We start from the raw sequence: 22,158 nt of genomic DNA, 5'->3' as shown, positions 1-22,158 counted from the left end.
TTCGGCTGGGGGGGGTGGGATATAAATAAAAATTATTATTATTATTATTAGCAGTAGAACCTTGGTTCTCGAACGGCTTAGTTGACGATTAAATCGGCTCCCAACTGCTGTAAACCCAAAAGTAAGTGTTCCTTTTTTTGAACGTTTTTTGGAAGCTGAATGTCCGACGCTGCTTTCGCTTCAGTGCAGGAAGCTCCTGCAGCCAATCGGAAGCAGCCCCTCAGTTGCCGAACAGTTTCCGGAACGGATTAAGTTCAAGAACCAAGGTTCCACTGTCCTTGTACCAAACATCCTCCAGACAGACAGATGGCAACAACAAGAACAATTTGACATCCCTTGCTGAGACCCCAGCTACCCATCAGCCTAACTGCCCAGAACCATCTATACGTATAAATAGATGCAAATGTTATGCAAATTTCTGTGATCAGCCTCTTACCCGAGTTTTTTTAAGTCTCTAGCTTGACACCACATCATGGCATCCCGCCTTTGCCTCTGAGCTCAAGCCATGCCTGCAACGTTACCTCCCTAACTGGAAAAAATAATAATAATGATTTGCCACTTCTTTAATGGACAGAGGGAATCCAATAAATACCCACAAAATATTGCCTATATTAGGGTGTCATGTTAAAGTTATTTCGATCGATGAGGAATCGATTGAATTACCAGCTCAACGCAAGAGAGTTAATCAGCTAAAGAATGCTATCAAATCATTTGGCAAACCCCTCGATGAAATAACTCCTGCTCTTATTTTTAGAAGAAGGGAAAACAGCAAGCCCCTGAACACTAACACTTTTCACAGCGCAGGAATGATTGACGCCTTGGTGATTTCAACAGAGCTGAACAACAAAAAAGCTTCAGAAAGATTTTCCTCCACGTCTATCATCTAGCCACTATGATCACTGTAGTTTGGACACTGTGGTCTGGAAAACAGTCTTTGGAGAATTCAAACCAGGACTGTAATGCATAGGCATAAAGGGAACTGACTGGTTTACCTCAGGGATGCGGAAACTTTATCTGCTCAAGGGTCACATTATTATTATTATTATTATTATTATTATTATTATTATTATTATTACTATTACTATTATTTCAATTTATATTCTGCCCAATTTATATATTGCCCTTTATCAGAAGATCCCAGGCCGGGGTACCACATTAAAAACACGTTATTGAACATCACTGATAAAAACATAATCAAAACACAACAAAAAGCATACTGACAGGCAGCCTAATAATAAAAGTCAACATAATAACAGTCTTCTCCCCCACACTTTCACAGGCCAGAGATTATTTAATAGCCATTGTTCTTGTTGTTTAGTCATTTAGTCGTGTCCGACTTCGTGACCCCATGGACCAGAGTACGCCAGGCACTCCTGTCTTCCACTGCCTCCTGCAGTTTGGTCAGACTCATGTTTGTAGCTTTGAGAGCACTGTCCAACCATCTCGTCCTCTGTCGTCCCCTTCTCCTTGTGCCCTCCATCTTTCCCAACATCAGGGTCTTTTCCAGTGAGTCTTCTCTTCTCATAAGGTGGCCAAAGTATTGGCGTCTCAGCTTCAGGATCTGTCCTTCTAGTGAGCACTCAGGGCTGATTTCCTTCAGAATGGAGAGGTTTGATCTTCTTGCAGTCCATGGGACTCTCAAGAGTCTCCTCCAGCACCATAATTCAAAGGCACCAATTCTTCGGCGATCAGCCTTCTTTATGGTCCAGCTCTCACTTCCATACATCACTACTGGGAAAACCATGTAGTGATGGCGCCAGGCGAGTCTCTTGGGTTCTGTCTTGGGCCCGGTCTTATTCAACATCTTTATCAACGACTTACTTCAGGGGAACCACTCAGATAAATAAGAAATCTAAATTCTGCATGAATTTGGTCTTTTACTATGGAATATGTAAACATATTCAACAGTTTTCCCGTTGAGAAGTCTGTTGGCGTTTCCTGAGTACACAGAAATGTCATCTTTCCACATTTAGCAAGCGCTGGCAAATTTGGAAACCAGCTTCTTAATGAACTTGTCACATGCTCTTTTTGCCTTCGCTTTGTACATTTATATCAAAAATAACTTTGATCCTTGTTATATATATAGAGAGAGAGAGAGAGAGAGTTTTCCAATATACCCCCAATAATAGCCAAATTATGACAATAACAATTAATTCCCAAATTATACAATTATCAAAATGCCAATCAATTTCCAACTAATACATTTTAGTTAAAGTGGCTCCACACATGATGGTTTGGGTGCATTTCCAATCTTATATCACTGTGTTTCATAATCTTAATTAATGTCAGTTACATTTCAGTTATAATAATCATCCCTTAGTCAACAGCTACATAATTAATGATTTCCATTCGTGACGTTACAATACATAACTTTATAAAGCTTCAAGTCAGGAACTCAAACCATTAGCTTTATTCTGCCCTGTGTGTGTGAAAACTATTGTATCCATGGAGATTCTTTTTGTACCTAGATGGTGTTGTCTCTTTCAATTCCCAGCTGTTGTTTACTCCCATCATGGCTTGGGGCGGAACTGAATCTCAAAGTTTCTCACAGGTCTTATCTCTCCATCCCTTACTTTGATGTCTCGGAACAAGCAACAGTCTGCTAGAAACCATTCCGTCTCACTAGTAAAACATGCCGCAGATCTTCACCATTTTACCCTCAGCCTAGGAAAAGGTGGGGAGTTTTCGAACACACTGAATATTCAATACTCCTTTCCAACTCCCAGAATCTCTGCAGTGTTCTTATCACAGCCCCCCAGTTCTTTTCCTTCCAGCAAGAGATTTATGGCCCAATTAAACTTTATCTTAGATCTTAGATTCTGTCAGTAGCACGCACAAATCTTGGTTTCTTTTTCCTTGTCTGTTGTTTTTAAACAGAGGTGAGGGGAATTACTCTGTCTTTCCAACACAGTCATACTTGAGCTTCTCCTCCCCCTCCTTTCTTCATTTCAGATCACACACAGTTTCCATTTTTGCTTGTTAGTATCAATATTACTCCAATGTCCCTTCCTCACCTGTAAATATATTTTTATCTTATATTCCGGAGAGGGTTGCCAAATCATAAATATATAAAAGAAGCTTACAATAAACAAACAAATGGCGGACTTCCCTCTCCCCAACCGACTCTCACTCCGAATAAAATCTTTCTCAATTCAAACCTTTGATCCATGTAGCAGGTATATTCAGCAGTAAGTTATTTCAATCCTTTTCCATCACGTGCCAGTACTTTAAAGCCAATTAAATATCCAATTAAATGGAGAATCTCTGCTTCTTAATGGTGCCATAAGAGGCTTTTCACCAGGCAGCACCTCCTTGCCTCCTGCAATTCATGCTGCAGCGAGAGCCAGGTACCGAGACGAACTGTGAGTGAAGCCCATTGCCCCCCGATCCTGGGGGGAATTTGCAAGGATGATTTACCCTCTGTCATCCTTGTTTTTTGTTCACCTACGATCCCCCGCTATCATGGGGGCTGCTTCCATTAAGGCAGGCAGGACCGGAGGCCAACTTTGATCCTTTGTTAATATCTGACACAAGAAAGGAGTTGCCAAATAAATCCTTCAAACTATTGGATTTTCATTAGGAAAAACATGAGTTAACCTAACTGTAAAGCAGGAGAGGGGAACCTTTGTCCCTCTCAAATGTTTCTGGACCACAAATCCCATCATTCTTGACCATTTGCTATGTTGGCTGGGGCTGATAGGAATTGGAGTCCAATACTACCTGGAGCAGCATCTTAAAAAGTAGAGACATCACCTTGCCAACAAAGCTCCGTATAGTAAAAGCTATGGTTTTCCCAGTAGTGATGTATGGAAGTGAAAGCTGGACCATAAAGAAGGCTGATCGCCGAAGAATTGATGCTTTTGAATTATGGTGCTGGAGGAGACTCTTGAAAGTCCCATGGACTGCAAGAAGATCAAAGCTATCCATTCGTAAGGAAATCAGCCCTGAGTGCTCACTGGAAGGACAGATTGTGAAGCTGAGGCTCCAATACTTTGGCCACCTCATGAGAAGAGAAGACTCCCTGGAAAAGACCCTGATGCTCGGAAAGATGGAGGGCACAAGGAGAAGGGGATGACAGAGGACGAGATGGTTGGATAGTGTTCTCGAAGCTACCAGCATGAGTTTGGCCAAACTGCGGGAGGCAGTGGAAGACAGAAGTGCCTGGCGTGCTCTGGTCCATGGGGTCACGAAGAGTCGGACACGACTAAATGACTAAACAAACACCTGGAGGGCAACAGGCTGCATACCCATTGTGCTAACACAGAAGACATATATTATTTTCAAGGATCTAGTAATTTGCTTTTAAAAGCACTTTTTCTCTAAAATATCTGATTAGACACAATGGCACTATACAAATCTTTATGTGAATGTTCTCCATTTGCTATACAATTAGCAGTTGCAAAAAAAAAAAAAAACCCCAAAAAAGCATGCAGGCAATTGCTTATACATTGCTGCAATAAGATTTGTTCCAAGGAAATTTCATCTTGTTATTTTTACAGGAGCTTTTCGTATTACAAAACGTGCTTCTCCATTAATAAAACTTTCCCTGCCCGTTTCATAGGAGCTTACAGTTATACGTGAAGTTCCTGAGTTTAGTGGAAGTACAATGAGCAGTTGGCAAAATGAAGGAAGCGTCTTTTCGGTTCCCTGTGTCTTTATAGCCTGCTGTTCCAAAGACGAGTTACGTAAAACACTGTGGCGATACTGTTTCGCAAACACACCATTATTATTAATTGCTGCCTACATCAGATTTCCATCCACTCTGCAATGGGTGCTATCAGCTAAAGTACACTCATACGGTTGAAATGCTAACGTAAGATTATCAATAGTGCATGGCATTTAGTCTGTTATAATCTCTGCCCTGAGATTGCGGAGTTCATAAAAGCTAGCTATAAAAATATAATTCATTCATGTTACTAAAGAGCCAATGTCTACAGCTCTTATAAAACCAAACCACCCCTCCACAGTCTGGAATGTATTAATGATTCATTTTTTAAAAACACCTTTCCTATGCTTTTTTTGTTTTGCATTTCTTCTTTCTTTCAAGGACAACTTAATGCAGCCATTTAAAATTACTGGCATTTATATCTTTAATAAGCAGCAAACAGATAATCAGGGGCTATAAAGGATTAATTTTTCTCTTGCGTTATCAAAGGACAGCTGTAAAAGGACAAAATCCATAGTGCTGGCAGCTCTGGAGACTGAAATTGCCCCTGTCTTTCAAACTGAAGTGGGCAGGGAGTGAAAGGAAGGGCTGGTTCCTTTAAAAGAGCCATAGAACAACAAGCTGCTCTGATCCCACCCCCACAAAAGTGTTCATTGGTTTGTTCCTTTTCTGTGGAGTCTAATGTCAAGTGTATGCGGGGGCGGGGCGGGAGGAGGATACCACCTCTGGTGGGGGCACATTGTGCTCCTTCTTGAGTAATTTCTCCACCTTTGGTCCCCACCCTGAACTCAGCTCTCACCAATAGCAACAAACCCTCCAAGTGTTCCTGTTTTCCAGAGACAGTCCCAGAATTACAGAACCTGTCCTGGTTTCTTATAAGATCCCGGAATGTCCCGCCTTCCCTTTTTCCTCCCCTCCACATCTTGGAGAACACTTAAAAGTGGGGTGTGCGTGGGTGAAAAAACAGAGACCTGCTTAAGGGACCCCTGACCATTAGGTCCAGTCGTGGCCGACTCTGGGGTTGCGGCGCTCATCTCACTTTATTGGCCGAGGGAGCCAGCGTACAGCTTCCGGGTCATGTGGCCAGTATGACTAAGCCCCTTCTGGCGAACCAGAGCAGCGCATGGAAACGCCGTTTACCTTCCCGCTGGAGCGGTACCTATTTATCTACTTGCACTTTGAGGTGCTTTCGAACTGCTAGGTTGGCAGGAGCAGGGACCGAGCAACGGGAGCTCACCCCATCGCTGGGATTCGAACTGCCGACCTTCTGATCGGCAAGTCCTAGGCTCTGTGGTTTAACCCACAGCACCACCCGCGTCCCCCTTTTAGATATACTTTCCCTAAAAGGCCGGAGGCATTTCTTTTAGGAAAGGGTGGGGATGAGAAAGAAGACAAAAAACAATTTCTGTATGCGACAATGGCAGCCAGAGTTTAATAATAATAATTTATTATTTATACCCCACCCATCTAGCTGGGTTTCCCCAGCCACTCTGAGTGGCTTCCAACTGAATATTAAAAACAATACAGCATCACACATTAAAAACTTCCCTAAACAGAGCCGCCTTCAGTTGTCTTTTAAAAGTAAAAAATTGTCTATTGTCTTGACATCTGCTGGGAGGGCGTTCCACAGGGCAGGCACCACTACCAACAAGGCCCTCTGCCTGGTTCCCTGTAACCTCACTTCTCGCAGCAAGAGAATTTAGATATTTTATTTGATATTTGATATTTTATTGCTTTATTAATAATAATAATAATATTCGATTGGGAGCCGCCAAGAAACCCAGCCAGATGGGCGGGGTACAAATAATATATTATTATTATTATTATTATTATTATTATTATTATTATTATTATTAGCGTCTATTCATACAGCGAGATCAAACATAGTGTAAGCTTCCTGATGTAGAATAGGTATCCCTATTTTCATTGGAGAAATGTTGGCGGGTACATAACAACAATGCCAAGTTCCAGGGCGGTCTAAAATGTCTCCAGAAATACAATTTTTGTGCATTTTGCGCGAAACACATTTCTGCGTGCACTTTTTGCACAGCGTGAATGCGTTGCAAAATTCAGGGAAGTGCTTTCTCTGATGGGGAGCTGCATTCTGATCCACAATTAAGTCGGCAAGCATTGGATCAAGTTGGCCGACTGCAAAAAAAGTGAACGAAAGAAATTTTTCTCTTCCACCACCACCCCAACACACCCATTCATACTTATGCCATTCTGCTTACTCAACTTTCAGTTACAATATATTTATATGTTTTTTCATCTCCGCCAAGCTAAGCAGTTGGCTCCTTACTTCTCTCGCCCTGACCTAGCCACTGTGATCCATGCGACGGTCACCTCCAGACTGGATTATTGTAACTCACTCTACGTGGGGCTGCCCTTGAAACTGACCCAGAAACTCCAGCGGGTGCAGAATGCCGCAGTGAGACTCCTTACGGGGTCCTCGCTGTGGGATCACATTCACCCGGTACTATACCAGCTGCACTGGCTCCCAGTGGAGTACAGGATCAGGTTTAAGGTGCTGGTTTTAACCTTTAAAGCCCTATACGGCCTAGGGCCCTCGTACCTACGGGACCGCCTCTCCTGGCATGTCCCACAGAAGAACTTATGGTCTTCAAACAAAAACATCTTGGAGGTCCCAGGCCACAGAGAGGTTAGGCTGGCCTCAACCAGAGCCAGGGCTTTTTCAGCTGTGGCTCCGATCTGGTTGAACGCTCTGCCACAAGAGACTAGGGCCCTGCGGGACTTGACATCTTTCCGCAGGACCTACAAGACAGAGCTGTTCCACCAGGCCTTTGGCCAAGGCACAGCCTGACTCCCTCCTTTGGCAATTTTCACAGAACTCTAGCCCAATGGTTGCCATCAATTTGATTTGAATTAAATTTATAATGAAATGATTTTAGAATGTTGTATTATTTTATTGTTGTTAGCCGCCCTGAGCCTGGCTTCGGCTGGGGAGGGCAGGATATAAATAAAAATATGATGATGATGATGATGATGATGATGATGATGATGTAAGGTGTACAGCAAAATCTTTGCTCCTATGATTATGCCTTTGTCACCTCCTCCCACCCCTGAACTTGTCCCCCCCCCCCCTGGTGCACTCAGGCTATGTCCTGGTACGGCAAGCCAGAAGGGCCAATACACCAAACTCTGAGTCCTCCAAGTCAAGTACCATTGGTTGCTGTCAACCTCGCTGATTAAACAGAGGGCAAATTTTAATCTGTCATTCCTCTAGCTGATTAATCAACTAATGCTTGCTGCAATATATATATGAAAGCATTTGGCTTTTAGGGCGCATGGTTAAAATAAAGAGTTGAAGTTTTTCATATTATGGGTTGAGTGTTGTTTTTTAATGGTTAATAGAATAGACAGACAAGAGAAGCTACAGAGCAGGTTGTCAGTTTGAGTCAGTAAACCAGGACAGCGGCAAAACCAAGCAATATTGTGAATGACTTCACTTGTTCTTTAGCCAAGTTCCAGAAAGTGTCTGGAAATTTATTCAGTAGCAAAATGCAGATACACCTGGGACCCCAGGAATGTAGGTAAAGGATGGAGTAATGGGGAACAGAAGTTAAGCACAGCTTGCCGCTGTAGATTGGATCAGAGTTTAGGAATGCCCAATCTTGTCAAATCTTTTTTAATTATGAAAGCCTGTTTAAATGCAAAAGAAAGGATTGCAGCTAAAAAGACAGTCAATTTCAGACGCTAAAGCGGGCAAGGATTTCTGAATCTACATACCCCTTCTTCCAAAAGAAGCATTTATAGGTGTTGTAAGATTTTTTTAAAAAAAGCCTTCAGAAATATAATGACAAATTTTAACATATTTTCATGACCTCCTTCTTTTCTGCTTGGTCTTAATTGCCAGACATTGCTAGATTCCAAACAAAATTATTCTCCGCAAAGAAGCCAAGGAGTCTTAAGTCTTGATTTAATGTTACACTACTTTGATTAGACTCTACACTCAAGAACATAAATTTATAGAAAAAAATGGTCTTATTTAGTTTTGGGAATGGGGTATTTATTTATTTATTTATTTACCCCACCCTCTACGGCCAAGATCAGGCTCAGGGTGGCTAATATCAGGTATAAAAACAATTGATTAAAAATACAACTTAAAAACAAGATTAAAATACTACTTAAAATGCAGCCTCATTTCAGTGGAAGCTCAGATCAAAAACTGTTTGGGGGGAGAAAACGTCAAATCTTCACCAAGGCCAACTATCCAGACTGGTCCTACGTGGGCCAGAAAAGCCAGGGAAGTCCCCAAATAGGGGTTCCATCACAGAAGGAAAAGGAAAGAGGGGGAGGGGATCAGGTTGGTTCCAAGCCAAAGGCCAGGTGGAACAACTCTGTCTTACAGGCCCTGCGAAAAGAAATCAGATCCTGCAGGGCCCTAGTCTCATGAGACAGAGCGTTCCACCAGGGTGGAGCCAGTGTTAAAAAGGCCCTGGCCCTGGTTGAGGCTAATCTGACTTCATTGGGGCCCGGGACCTCTAGTGTTGCTATTTATGGACCTTAAGGTCCTCCGCGGGACATACCAGGAGAGGCGGTCCCGTAGGTACAAGGGACCTAGAAAATTTCTGCAGAGTGCCCTTTTCACGGCTACTCACTCACTGAATAGCTCTTTCCTCTTTCCCCACTCCCAGATTTCTTTTTCTCTCTCTGTCTTTCCCTCTCTCTTTCCCCCTCTCTCAATCTCTTCTCTCCATAGCATCTCCCAATGCTTGTATCTCCTCCTTTGGGACAAAAAGCAACCTCAACATGGATCTCACACCTGCATCTGCCCTGAATCGTATCTGGCTTTCTTCTCTGTGTGAGAAGGAATGCAGAACTGAGTTATAAAAATTTGGGTCATCCGTAGAAGCTGAATTTGGGAGGGCGGCTTGCGAGAGATTGAGGGTGGGTAAAAGGAAGCAGCGATGGCAAGCAACGTGGATATATTTGAAAGGGGATTAGACAAATTAATGGAGGACAAGTCTATTCATGGTTACTGAATATCGGTTGCTCAGGATCACAAGTGGGAGAGTAACGCTGCCCTCATGGCCTGTTTTGGGATTTCCCATGGGTAACTGGTTGGCCACTGTGAGAACAGCCTGCTGGACTAGATGAGACTTTGGACTGATTTAGGAGGGTCATAACGGGTGGTGCTGTAGGTTAAACCACAGAGTCTAGGACTTGCCGATCAGAAGGTCGGCGGTTCGAATCCCCACAACGCGTGAGCTCCCATTGCTCGGTCCCTGTTCCTGCCAACCTAGCAGTTCAAAAGCACATCAAAGTGCAAGTAGATAAGTAGGTACCGCTCTGGCAGGAAGGTAAACGGCGTTTCCGTGCGCTGCCCTGGTTCGCCAGAAGTGGCTTAGTCATGCTGGCCACATGACCCAGAAGCTGTACGCCGGCTCCCTTGGCCAATAAAGCGAGATGAGCGCCGCAACCCCAGAGTCGTCCGTGACTGGACCTAATGGTCAGGGGTCCCTTTACCTTTACCTTAATGTGCTCCTATGCCCCAGGCAGAGCCTCCCTGGAAAGAGGCTGTGTTAACCGCCCTTAACATGCCTATCATCCAAATTCCATGTGTTGTAAATCAAGAGGCAGACCTTACTCAAGAGTTGAAGCATGAAAATGGCAGATACTCCCTCACTTCTTAAGAAAATACTGTTACACAAGTTGGGTGCCTCCCCCTCTCTCTGCCGGGTGGTGGCAAGAGAGGTCTGTGGTCCTTTAGAGAATTAAAACATGACAGAGACTGCCATAGCTTTAAGAAATGTGGCTTATTCACCTATTTACACCTTCAGTCTGCATGGAGGGAGTCCAGATCTTGCAGCATGGTCATTTCAAGAGGGGCATGTCTCCCACAGCAGTGCAGGCAGCCTTCAGCCAACCTGCCCAAGATGGATCCCAGCCTTCCTTCTTCCTCCCAGAATACCGTGCTGAAAACTCTCCTCCCTGCCACATACAGATCTCTAACAATACCTCCAGGAAACTGATGTCATCAAAATGCAGCCACTTGGCTCCTTTATGCTGATGTGGTAACCAGATGTCTAATGAAAGGGAGGTGTGGTATTCCCCCAACTTCCCACTGCAGCGCTCTGCATTGTGAGGAGCATGAGTCAAAGCAGTTATTAGCCCATAGAATGCATCATGCTTAGCCACATACCGGCCACTGGTTTTTGTTACTGGGAGATTCAGATATTAAAAACTGAATGGAGAATTACTCCATGAGTGGGACTTGGACCTTTTAACTGGATCCAAGTTAGATCACAGAGCTGCAACCATTTCAAAGCACAGAAGACTGAAGAGGAGCGAGGCAAACAAAGCCATGGCTGAACAGGTATAAACAAACAAAACCACTGCTCCGTTTTATGCAGAATTTTGTAAAAAATAAAAAAACCCCAACATCACCTAACCGTATAAAGAATTCGCTAGTTATACTAGAAAACAGAGAAAATAAAATAAATTCCCCTAATGTACTACAAATACCAACTACCACACACTACCTACAAACCATATGTTTTTCCCATCTGTTCTGTTATCTTCAACTAAATTTATAGTATTTGAGCTATCAGATGAATTGCAAAGACTGAGATGGATAGGAATATAAAACGTAGGTGTTATTACACTTTAAATATTCTTCCCCACCACCACCTCTCCCTGCCAAATAAATTTTTCGTCGTGTTTCATTAACCCAGAATGATTCTGCTATTCCTAGTAAGGTGATAGTACATGCTCGTACTCCCAGAAAGCCCACGACCGTCACCCCATTTCCTTCCTCTGTTCCCCTCCTCCATTCTGCATTGCATAGAAATGTTTGTGTCTCTTCCTCCAGCACCATATTGAAAGAGCCAGGGCTTCAAAGGATGGGACACAACACCAGGTCATGCTTCAAGTCACTGCCCCTTTGCATCAGTTCAGAACCCTACCCAAGTTGGGGAGATTCGGAAGAACAATACAGTGGTACCTCGGGTTACATACACTTCAGGTTACATACGCTTCAGGTTACAGACTCTGCTAACCCAGAAATAGTGCTTCAGGTTAAGAACTTTGCTTCAGGATGAGAACAGAAATCGTGTTCCAGCGGCGCGTCAGCAGCAGGAGGCCCCATTAGCTAAAGTGGTGCTTCAGGTTAAGAACAGTTTCAGGTTAAGAACAGACCTCTGGAATGAATTAAGTACTTAACCCGAGGCAACACTGTATAGGAGTCTGTCTTGGGGCCACCCTTCCTTGTAATGTTTAATGTTTTTGTTTGCTAGCTCTGCACTTAACCGTTGCTTTTCGTGGAGTTGAATAATTGTCCTCACACACACCCCACACAGGGTCATTGCGTACATTGCACAAAGCCATGTGTATCTCCCACAGGGAGCTGAAATCACTGTCCCTTGACATTATCATTGGATTGAAGTTCTACTTTAAGTGCTGTCGTTTCTTGGACCCAGTGGAAGCTTCTCTTTTGGGAAAATGGAGAATTGCACCTCCAACTTCAGTCTGCCCTCAGCTAGCTCTCACCCGCCTTCCACTTCCTTCCAACCAGTCCAGCATGGTGGCACTGACCGGAAACCTTCTCCTTAGTCTCAGGGTTGCCCCCTGTAGAACTCAGCAGGGAGGAGACTGAAAATAAAGGAAACGTAGCCAAGGGCATCCTGGTTGGCATCCATCTGTCTCGGCAGACGATGGAAGAGTGCACCTTCAGGGTGTGGGATGTGCTACATCAGTACAGTACAATCAATTACAGCATGCTTTACTTCCTAGAGTGGACAGAGAGGAACTTCCTGTTCCTGCTGTAAGTGATTCAGCAGATGAGTGCGACTCTAGAAAAGCAAAGTCACACAGCCATTTTGGTTCTGTTCGATTCAACTCTCAGTTAAGTCTCATCCATCTTGTTGTCTGCTGGCTCTCAGCCAGCAGCGCTTGGGCCCATCCTTACAAAGGATGTAAGCCACGTTATACGTTTGTCACCCGAAGCCTGCCTTCTAGGATGTGTACTGTGAACAACTTGTGAGTAAACTTATTGTTATACTGTACTTTTAAAGACAGACTCGTGAGTCCTTATTGTATTTTAAGAGGGAGAAAAGGAGACACCTGAGATAATCCACCTGGGCAAGCCAGATTGGATTAGTCATTTTGTAGAGATTCAAACAAATCTAATCAACTACCATCTTTCCCCAAAAGTAAGACATCCCCCGAAAATAAGACCTACTTCCAGTTTTGCCTCTCGCTGTAATATAAGGCACCCCCCCAAAATAAGACCTCCCTGATAATAAGGCCTCCCCCGAACATAAGGCCTCCCCGGAATATAAGGCCCCCGAAGCTACCGTAAGGCGTCTGACTCTTCTAGACCGTAGCGGCCGGCACCGCTTCGCAGCTCACTGATTGGCCGCAACGCAGCCGGAGATGTTCAGGCACTGCGAGGTCTGTTTAAATCAGAGAGCCCACACCACCGCCAGGATAAGTTGCCGCCTGCTGCTCGCTCTGCCCTGACGGAGTCTGGCTGACTCACAATTAGACAATAAATGTGTACCATATTCTTCTTCATGGAAAAATAAGACATTCCCTGAAAATAAGACCTAGCGCATCTTTGGGAGCAAAAACTAATATAAGACACTGTCTTGTTTTTGGGGAAACAGGGTAGCTTCCGTGAATATAGAGGGGATTTGCTCTGCTACATCACTCACTAGTGTGAGTGAAGGAAGGATAATACTTAACAATATTTCCTTGCCCATTATCCTAAACATCCCCACACAGGGGTGAAGTAAAAACATTGGAGAGTTACGGCTACTGCTGTGGCTGTAGAGACTGATATGGGAGAGACATGTTTTGTTGCAGCCGGGCCCAGTGGTGTAGCATGGGTTGTCAGCACCCGGGGCAAGGCAAGTAATTCCCCCCCCCCCGCTGCACTGTCCCTCCCCCAGATAGTCCCTCGCTCTCTCTCCGCACCGCACCGCACGCCTGGCACCCTCCCCTCCACAGTGGGCGGCGACCCAGCGGCTCGGATCGGATTTGCACAGCCAGCACTGCAGTGAGAGAGAGTGAGTGAGACAGGTAGGGGCAGAGAGCTGCGAGTGTGAGCGCCCCCCCCCCAGATGTTGCGCCCAGTGCGGCCGGCCCCCCCTGCACCCCCCACGCTACGCCACTGGCTGGGGCAGATGAAGGCATCCAGTTTCACTGGTGCAAATGCACCATGGTGTTTCTTCTCTCTGAGCTCCTCCGAGTGGTCATTACTCCTCTGGCCACTGCTGTGGAGGCACTACCTGTCTTTCTATAGGTCATCTGATCTGAGGTACATTCCACACACTTCACTTCTGTTTTTCTAGCAAAGAAGAAGAGTTTGGATTTGATATCCCGCTTTATCACTACCCGAAGGAGTCTCAAAGCGGCTAACAATCTCCTTTCCCTTCCTCCCCCACAACAAACACTCTGTGAGGTGAGTGGGGCTGAGAGACTTCAGAGAAGTGTGACTAGCCCAAGGTCACCCAGCAGCTGCATGTGGAGGAGCGGAGACGCGAACCCGGTTCACCAGATTACGAGTCCACCACTCTTAACCACTACACCACACTGGCATTGCCACAAGTGGCCAAAGAATAGGGGAGAGATGTGAGACTAACTACATCCAACAGCAATACCTGCAGATGGATTGTTCTACTGCTCTCTCTCAATGCCCTCCGTATCACCAGGTTTCCCTCCCCTGGTCATATCAGCACATAGTGCAAGGCAGATTATACCGATATGCATTTTGATTCCAAGAATCCTGCCATCTCCCATGGCTTCAATCCCACATTTTGCAACAATTGATATTTTTAAAGTTCGGGTTCCCAGAATTATGATTGTCTGGCAGCCACATATTTAATAAACAAGCTATTTGAACTCTGTTGCTAAACAAAGAGCGGCTCTCTCCTCTAACTTTTGTGAAGTCTGAAAGGGCCGACCCTTTGATGAGCTCAATTAATTTGTTCTGAGAAGTCTCTGAAAACAAGGATGTGGAACAACTGCCCAGATCATCCGCTAGTATTTCTCGCTGATCAAGCAATTTTAGAAACCACACGGCCAATCCATTGCTCTATGTTTAGCCGAGGCACTGAGGTGCCTGAAAAGTCCCTTAAAAACAAAAAAGTAATGCACATTTTCAGCAAACCCTGAAGACAAACTTGACCCTATACTGAAAACATACTATATTAGCAAGGTGGGTTTATTAAATGAAGATGCATTGATCAGGGCTTTTCAAGAACCTGATTTTTAAACCATCTGGTGTCATGGATTGGTTGGACGTGGAAAAATGGTGGAAGGAACCAGCTGGGGAACTACCAAGAGAAGAAGGCTCAGAGGCCAGGGAGTGGTGGTGGGACAGCTATACGTGATCAGAGGAAGAAGAGTAGGAGAAGGAGGTGTTGGAAGCTGAAGGGGCAACAGGGCTTAGTGAGCTGGGAGAGTCTGTGGCAGAGAGGAGCCCAGAATCAGAGGCAGAAGCTGAAGCTGAAGCAGGAGAAGGCCAAGAGGCAGAGATGAGTCAGGCTACTGAAGAGTCATGGGTGTCTCCTTGTCCCTTGAGAGCCAGTGTGGTGTAGTGGTTAAGAGTGGTAGTCTCGTAATCTGGGGAACCGGGTTCGCTTCCCTGCTCCTCCACATGCAGCTGCTGGGTGACCTTGGGCCAGTCACACTACTTTGAAGTCTCTCAGCCCCACTCACCTCACAGAGTGTTTGTTGTGGGGGAGGAAGGGAAAGGAGATTGTTAGCCGCTTTGAGACTCCTGAAGGGGAGTGAAAGGCGGGATATCAAATCCAAACTCCTCTTCTTCTTCTTCTTCTTCTGCTGTGACAAGCTCCCCTCCCCCTCGTCTCCCAGAACCAGAAAAGGCATGGGAAGGGTGAGGAGATGTTGGCTGCACACAGACACAGTCTCCAATTGCTTGGGGGAAACCCTGGGGTGGAGGGAACCTAGGCAGTTGTGGGGAGGAGAGGACCTTCACTCTTGGCAACTGCTTCATGGGGGCAACACCTACCGGATATGAGCCGCTGTGCTCACTAGGCCTGACATCAACCAAGTCTGTGGAAGTCGTGTTTTTGCTAATAAAGTGTTAGCTCCAACTTGAACTGTGTGATTACAGACCAGCATGGTCCTGTAACATCTGGAGATGGCTATACTATAAAACCCCCTCATGGATCACTGCCTTGCCGTGGGGAAGGGGCTTCAATAACTCAGAGAAGCTATGAACTATGCCGAGCAGGGCACCCAAGATGAACAGGTCATAGTGGAGAGTTTTGACCAAACGTGATCCACCTGGAGGAGGAACCGGCAAGCCACTCCAGTATCCCTGCCAAGAAAACTCCATGGGTGAAAGAGGAGAGCGCAAAATATGGTCTGAAGCTCAACATCAAAAAAACGAAGATCATGACCACTGGTCCCATCACCTCCTGGCAAATAGAAGGGGAAGAAATGGAGGCAGTGAGAGAGTTTACTTTCCTGGGCTCCATGATCACTGCAGATGGTGACAGCAGCCACGAAATTAAAAGACGCCTGCTTCTTGGGAGAAAAGCAATGACAAACCTAGACAGCATCTTAAAAAGTAGAGACATCACCTTGCCAACAAAGGTCTGCATAGTAAAAGCTATGGTTTTCCCAGTAGTAATGTATGGAAGTGAGAGCTGGACCATAAAGAAGGCTGATTGCCAAAGAATTGATGCTTTTGAATTATGGTGCTGGAGGAGACTCTTGAGAGTCCCATGGGCTGCAAGAAGATCAAACCTCTCCATTCTGAAGGAAATCAGCCCTGAGTGCTCACTGGAAGGACAGATCCTGAAGCTGAGGCTCCAATACTTTGGCCACCTCATGAGAAGAGAAGACTCCCTGGAAAAGACTCTGATGTTGGGAAAGATGGAGGGCACAAGGAGAAGGGGATGGCAGAGAACAAGATGGTTCTTGAAGCTACCAGCATGAGTTTGACCAAACTGCGGGAAGCAGTGGAAGACAGGAGTCCCTGGCATGCTCTGGTCCAGGGGGTCACGAAGAGTCGGACACCACTAAACGACTAAACAACAACAACAAAATACTATAAAAGTTAAAGCAAAGGTTGGGGAACCATGTTCAGACCAAGGTCTACATTCCCTTTGGGGCTACGAAGCAAAAGCGGGAAGTGTAATAAAAGCGATTTCCCCCTCTTTGTATAGCAGCTGCAGATGCAAACACAGCCCTCTCTAACCTCTATCCAAGCAAGCAGCAAACACTATCAGAGTTCAGAGACACATTCCAGCCGGGCAAAAACCATCCAAGGACAAGGCAGAGCATGGCCGGTTGCAGGGTGTGCTTGACCTAGGAAAGGGTCCTAGGGACCAATGAGAGGCCTGAGGACACATTTGACCACTGGGCCTGAGTTGCGTCATCCACAGATTAAAGACATGGCACCAATAAATGAAATGACACTCATTGAAACTTCACTGAAAATCACTCCCCACCCCCTCGCACAAAAAGTTTTGTTATTTGTCTTCAGCAACTCACCAACTAATCAGGCCGAATATCAAACTATTCTATTAAACTAATTGCATGGGTGATTAACTGATTGAAGCTAGCAATCCTTATTCATTAATGCGTGCAATTAATTCTATACTCACGGGTTCAAAATACGAAGTTCCATTGAAACAGTTACCCTCTCCCCACCCAATGAAATACTCTTTGTTACTGACGATGATGTTGACAAGCCCTCTATGAGACCAGAAGGTATAGGTATAATAAATAAACCAATTTTAATTATTTTGCTTTTTCACAGCAGCACGACATTGCTGCATATCTAAGGGAGGGAGGGAAGGAGACCCTCTCAGACGCAACAACCCTTTGAAAATTGTCCAGTCAGAGAACACCTCCTTTGAATAAATGATTTTCACTTTGTTGACGTAGCTATTCTCAATTTGTATTTCTACTCGAGTTCACTTTCTACCTTTGCCCTAGAAGCGACATGGTGCTTGTTGTCTCAAAATCCCTATACTAATTATATGTTACCTCAGCCTGGTATGATTCCAGGTCATCGTTCCGTTTTTAACAACAGCAACAACAAAAATTGTGGGAACTCGGGTAAGCCACACGGCCTTGGACACAGACGGCCTTGAAAGCAGACGCAGCCCTCCAATAGGTGTCTAATTAATGTCAAACTGGTGACAATTCCATGCTGCTTGCGCCACTTGACCGGTGCCAACTTTTATTTCTCCACCCAGCATGTCAAGCTGCTTACCTGCTCCCCTTCAAATGCACATTCCCACCCCACTCAGTCGAAAAAGAAGAAGCTTATTTTCAAACCGTTCTGCTGCTCCCCAGCTTTATTCTAGAAAAGAGACCTGTATATTTCCCCTGCCTTGTGGAAGCCTGAGCAAAGTGACGGTGCCTCTCTTGTGGCTAGCAAGGGCAAGTTGTGATCTGTTGTTCCTCCTCCAGAAATAACAGTCACTTGAATACCACAAATAAATGTTGATTTCTGAAATGCAAATCGGCCACTAGGTTTAGGGTTGACATGTTTCAAAAGGTAAAAAAACCAGGACACTCTGTGGAGCTTTGGAAACCACCAAAAGTGTTGAGCTGATGGGTACCGTTCTTTCCAATGAAGTTCTACTCAGAGTATCCCCACTGAGAGGAATGGACCCGACCTCCTTCGTTCCTGTAAGCACCCTCCCCTCTAGCTCCAAAAGCGGGAGGAATTACTGTATTTTTCGCTCTATTGGAAACACCCGACCATAGGATGCACCTTGTTTTAGAGGGGGAGAACAAGAAAAAAAAAATCTCCCCCTCTCTGCTCAGCGCCCCTTCAGCGACGCGGCAGGAGAAACAGAGCCCCTTCCATTTCTCCTCCCACTTGGCTGAAGGAGCGCTGCGCAGCTCTCCCTCTCTGCTGAAGCCAGGAGAGTCTTGCTCTCCCGGCTTCAGCAAAAGGAACCCGAAGCCTCCGGCTATCCCTGAAGCCTTTTGGAGGGCAGCGCGAGTTCCCGCTGCACTCCGGAGGCTTTGAGTTCCTTTTGCTTAAGCCGGGAGAGCAAGACTCTCCTGGCTTCAACGAAAGGAACCTGAAGCATGTGGAGAGCAGTGGGAACTCGCGCTACGCTCTGAAGGCTTCAGGCGGCTATCCCTAAAGCCTGGAGAGCAAGAGGGGTCGGTGCGCACTGACCCCTTTTGCTCTCCAGGCTTCAGCGAAAGCAATGCGAAGCCTCCGAAGCCCGGAGGGAGCGCTCCCTCTGTGCTTCGGAGGCTTCACGTTGCTATCACTGAAGCCAAGGAGCCTTCATTCGCTCCATAGGACGCACACACATTTCCCCTTAATTTTTGGAGGGGGAAAAGTGTGTCCTATAGAGCGAAAAATACGGTACATTCAGAGACGGTGTCTCATCTCAGAATTCTGGCAGTTTCCCAGAAAGAGCTGTGCGGTTCCACTTCGCACACAGTGAACCATTCCTTACCTTTCCCACAATGACCAAGACATTAGGTTTAGAGTCCCTGACCCTTTAAATCTTTAACAATAATTAATAGGGGAATGACGGCTAATATTTGTATTAGGTCTTAAGAAGTGCTGTAAAAAAGGACACCTTATGTAAGCAAGGGAGGCAGCATTAGAATTCCCATGTGTGATTTGGGTTAGTGAACACGTTAATGCTTTACTCAGACTTTGTTCTTTCCATGACCGCAGGTCCATTTCTACGGCTTGCAAGGCCTCTTTTTTCATTTGCCTGCGCTCAATGCACAGGGAGGCGCCATGTTCTTGCAGCACCATGGCAAGGGCAAATGTCGGCTCTCTCAGTCCTAGCAGAATCATACTGGATTCTCCCTTCCCCAGTGTTAGAAAACACAGAGCTTGGGAGTTGGCAATGGCCCAGTTGAGGAAAAAGCAGCATCTCTGTGAATTCAGAGTGGTTGACTTTTGTTGTTGTTTAGTCGATTAGTCGTGTCCGACTCTTTGTGACCCCTGGACCAGAGCACACCAGGCACTCCTGCCCTCCACTGCCTCCTGCAGTTCGGTCAAAGCTTCAAGAACACTGTCCAACCATCTTGTCCTCTGTCATCCCCTTCTCCATATGCCCTCCATCTTTCCCAACATCAGGGTCTTTTCCAGGGAGTCTTCTCTTCTCATGAGGTGGCCAAAGTATTGGAGCCTCAGCTTCAGGATCTGTCCTTCCAGTGAGCACTCAGGGCTGCTTTCCTTAAGAATGGAGAGGTTTGATCTTCTTGCAGTCCATGGGATTCTCAAGAGTCTCCTCCAGCACCAGAATTCAAAAGCATCAATTCTTCGGCAATCAGACTTAGCAAGATCAAAACTGACAGCAGAGATCCCAAGGATGTCAAACTCTCCCGCTGTTATTCATGTTCACTATTGTACAGTGATTTCAGAGGCACCTGGAACGATCGTGGCACTATGCTTATACAATTCCGGTCTTTGCTCTGTGCAATGGAACACCTGTCTGTTTCCTCCTCCTCTTCACCATCCTTCACCAGCAATCCAGTACTTCCCACCTTGTCCTCTCCTCTGGGGTGTGGCCAGTTTCCCTGGGGTTTCCCTGGGGTCAGTCGACCTCCACCACTCTTCATCCAGCCAGTCCCTGACATCCCGGCATTACAGACCAAGTGCCAACATTTCCAAACTGCTAGTCCACATTGAGTCTACCTTCCTATTTTTGAAAGCAACTAGGGAGAGACTGAGATACGGAGACGCGGCAGCTCGTGAGCGAACGCTCTCTCAAGCGGCGGAGGACCCCGAGCCGCTGCTTCCCTCCCGAGCTAGGCGAGCATGAAACCCGGGAAATTTAAGGGACATCATCAATAAGGGACAGCAGCAGGACACGGCACTGGGATAAGGGAGTTTCCCACCAAATAAGGGACGGTTGACAGCTATGGGAGTTTGCTACATGCTTGTTTGTTTGAACAGGCTTCAGATGCTTCCTTGCAATGGGGAATCCCGACTCCAGGGAAGCTTCTAAGCGCATTCAACAAAGCACCCTTAGAAACCCCCTTCAGATCTTCTTGCACGATGCAAGAAGGTCAAGGAGGGATCAAGGAGGGGTGGGACGTTGCCTTTCCCAGCATTCTTAGGGCTCCCAGTTTCCAAGAGGCTACTAGGCAAATCCAGCCACCCCTGCTTCATAGCTTCCTTCAGACTCAGGAGTGGTGGGGCGGGGCTGGATGTGGCTCTCCTGCCGCCATTCCCTGTCCAGGCACAATACCTGAAGAGAGTTGATGAACACAGCAGATGCTCTGTTCATTTACTCTGCAATAGCCTATCCTTCACTGATCAAAATGCCAAAAGGCTGGTTGTTCGTCTGGTAAAAATACACTAGGAAAAAAATCCCATAATTGTCCCTCAATCTGTTTTCGACAATTCAAAATATACCTCAGCAGCTGCAGCGTGTGAAGTGACAGACTGCGCACGGCAGGGTGCCTTAGTGCTCATGCGCGCGCATGTCTGTCTATGCGCGCGCTGTGGAGAGACGCGTTGCCATTTCTGTGACACAAGGAGCGGAACTTCTAGAGAACAGCAACACCAGATAAAACAGAGTAACAACATTTCAACGAGGCATCCCCAAAAAGGCAATGCGTCCATCAATCAACAGGGACAGCAGTTTATCATGGACACGTACCAGAAAACTGTTAGAACATTGACGAGGCGGCTTAGGTCAACCTTTCCTCTCAGGAGAGCCATGAGTTTTCTGTTGGAGCTCTGTTGCTGCCCAAGGCAGCCTGAATATTCTTCACCAGTAATAGAGGGGCAGCTTGAGTAGGGATGACAGTGGAAGATGGCATTTAGGTGCAGCAAGCACTGAGGTCTCAGCAGATCTGGCAAGTCATGTCATGTCATGATGCATCATGGTCTATGGTGTCTTGTCCTTCAGCTGCTTGCGCACTGAGATGTTTATATCCCAAACATGCTGTCAGGGGTTCAGGAGCAGAGGCACAGGATAAGGAGGAAATGGAGAGTGAGGGGGAGGAGTCCGAAGGAAATGTCAGCGATGACAGCGATCCGAGGTCTCTGAGTCTTTCCAGTGAATCGGACGATTCACAGAAAGGAGCTCCCATGGTCAGGGCAAGGGGAGTGCCCAGGGGGACACCTCGGGAAGAAGGGGGCAGAGGGGACTCAGAGAGTAGCAGTTGGAAATCAGGGCCCACGTCCCCCCCAGAGTGCAGTAGGGGGGAGGAGTCCCAGGCATCGGGATCAGGTGGAGCGCTGCCAGCGGGAGAACATGAGGCAGGATTGACCACACCTCCGTCGGGGAGTGAGGAAACGGTCATCAGGAAAGTTAAACGCGCGCGCGCGCCAAGTTCAAATGTACAGGAGGGAGGCACAGTGGGCAGCCCGGGAAGAGAGCCAGGTCCTAAAGCCCGCCGAAGAGAGCGGGAGGAGTCAGGGGGGTCGTCATCGTCAGCCTCAGAGGAATCCAGGGAGACAGGGGCCCCGGAGGGCAGCAGGACCCAGAGGAGAAAGAAGAGGTGGAGTAAAGCTAGAGTCTTAAACTGGTGTACAGGGGGCGGGGACT

The 22,158-nt window shown here is 46.3% G+C and overlaps 1 long non-coding RNA gene across 1 annotated transcript in view; it reads right to left on the bottom strand.

The window, feature by feature from the left end:
* LOC310665319 overlaps positions 1–21,543 on the bottom strand; it is a 102,744-nt gene extending 81,201 nt beyond the window's left edge. The window contains exon 1 of the long non-coding RNA XR_014505399.1: positions 21,265–21,543. This is a non-coding gene — a long non-coding RNA (uncharacterized lncRNA). The remainder of the gene's footprint in view (positions 1–21,264) is intronic.
* Between the last annotated feature and the right edge of the window lie 615 nt (positions 21,544–22,158).

Source organism: Podarcis tiliguerta (assembly GCF_965153285.1).
Source record: "Podarcis tiliguerta genome assembly, chromosome: 1".
In the NCBI taxonomy this organism is placed as follows: Eukaryota; Metazoa; Chordata; class Lepidosauria; order Squamata; family Lacertidae; genus Podarcis; species Podarcis tiliguerta.
Note: the sequence above shows the minus strand (reverse complement) of the source record. Positions and strands in the feature narration are given on the sequence as shown.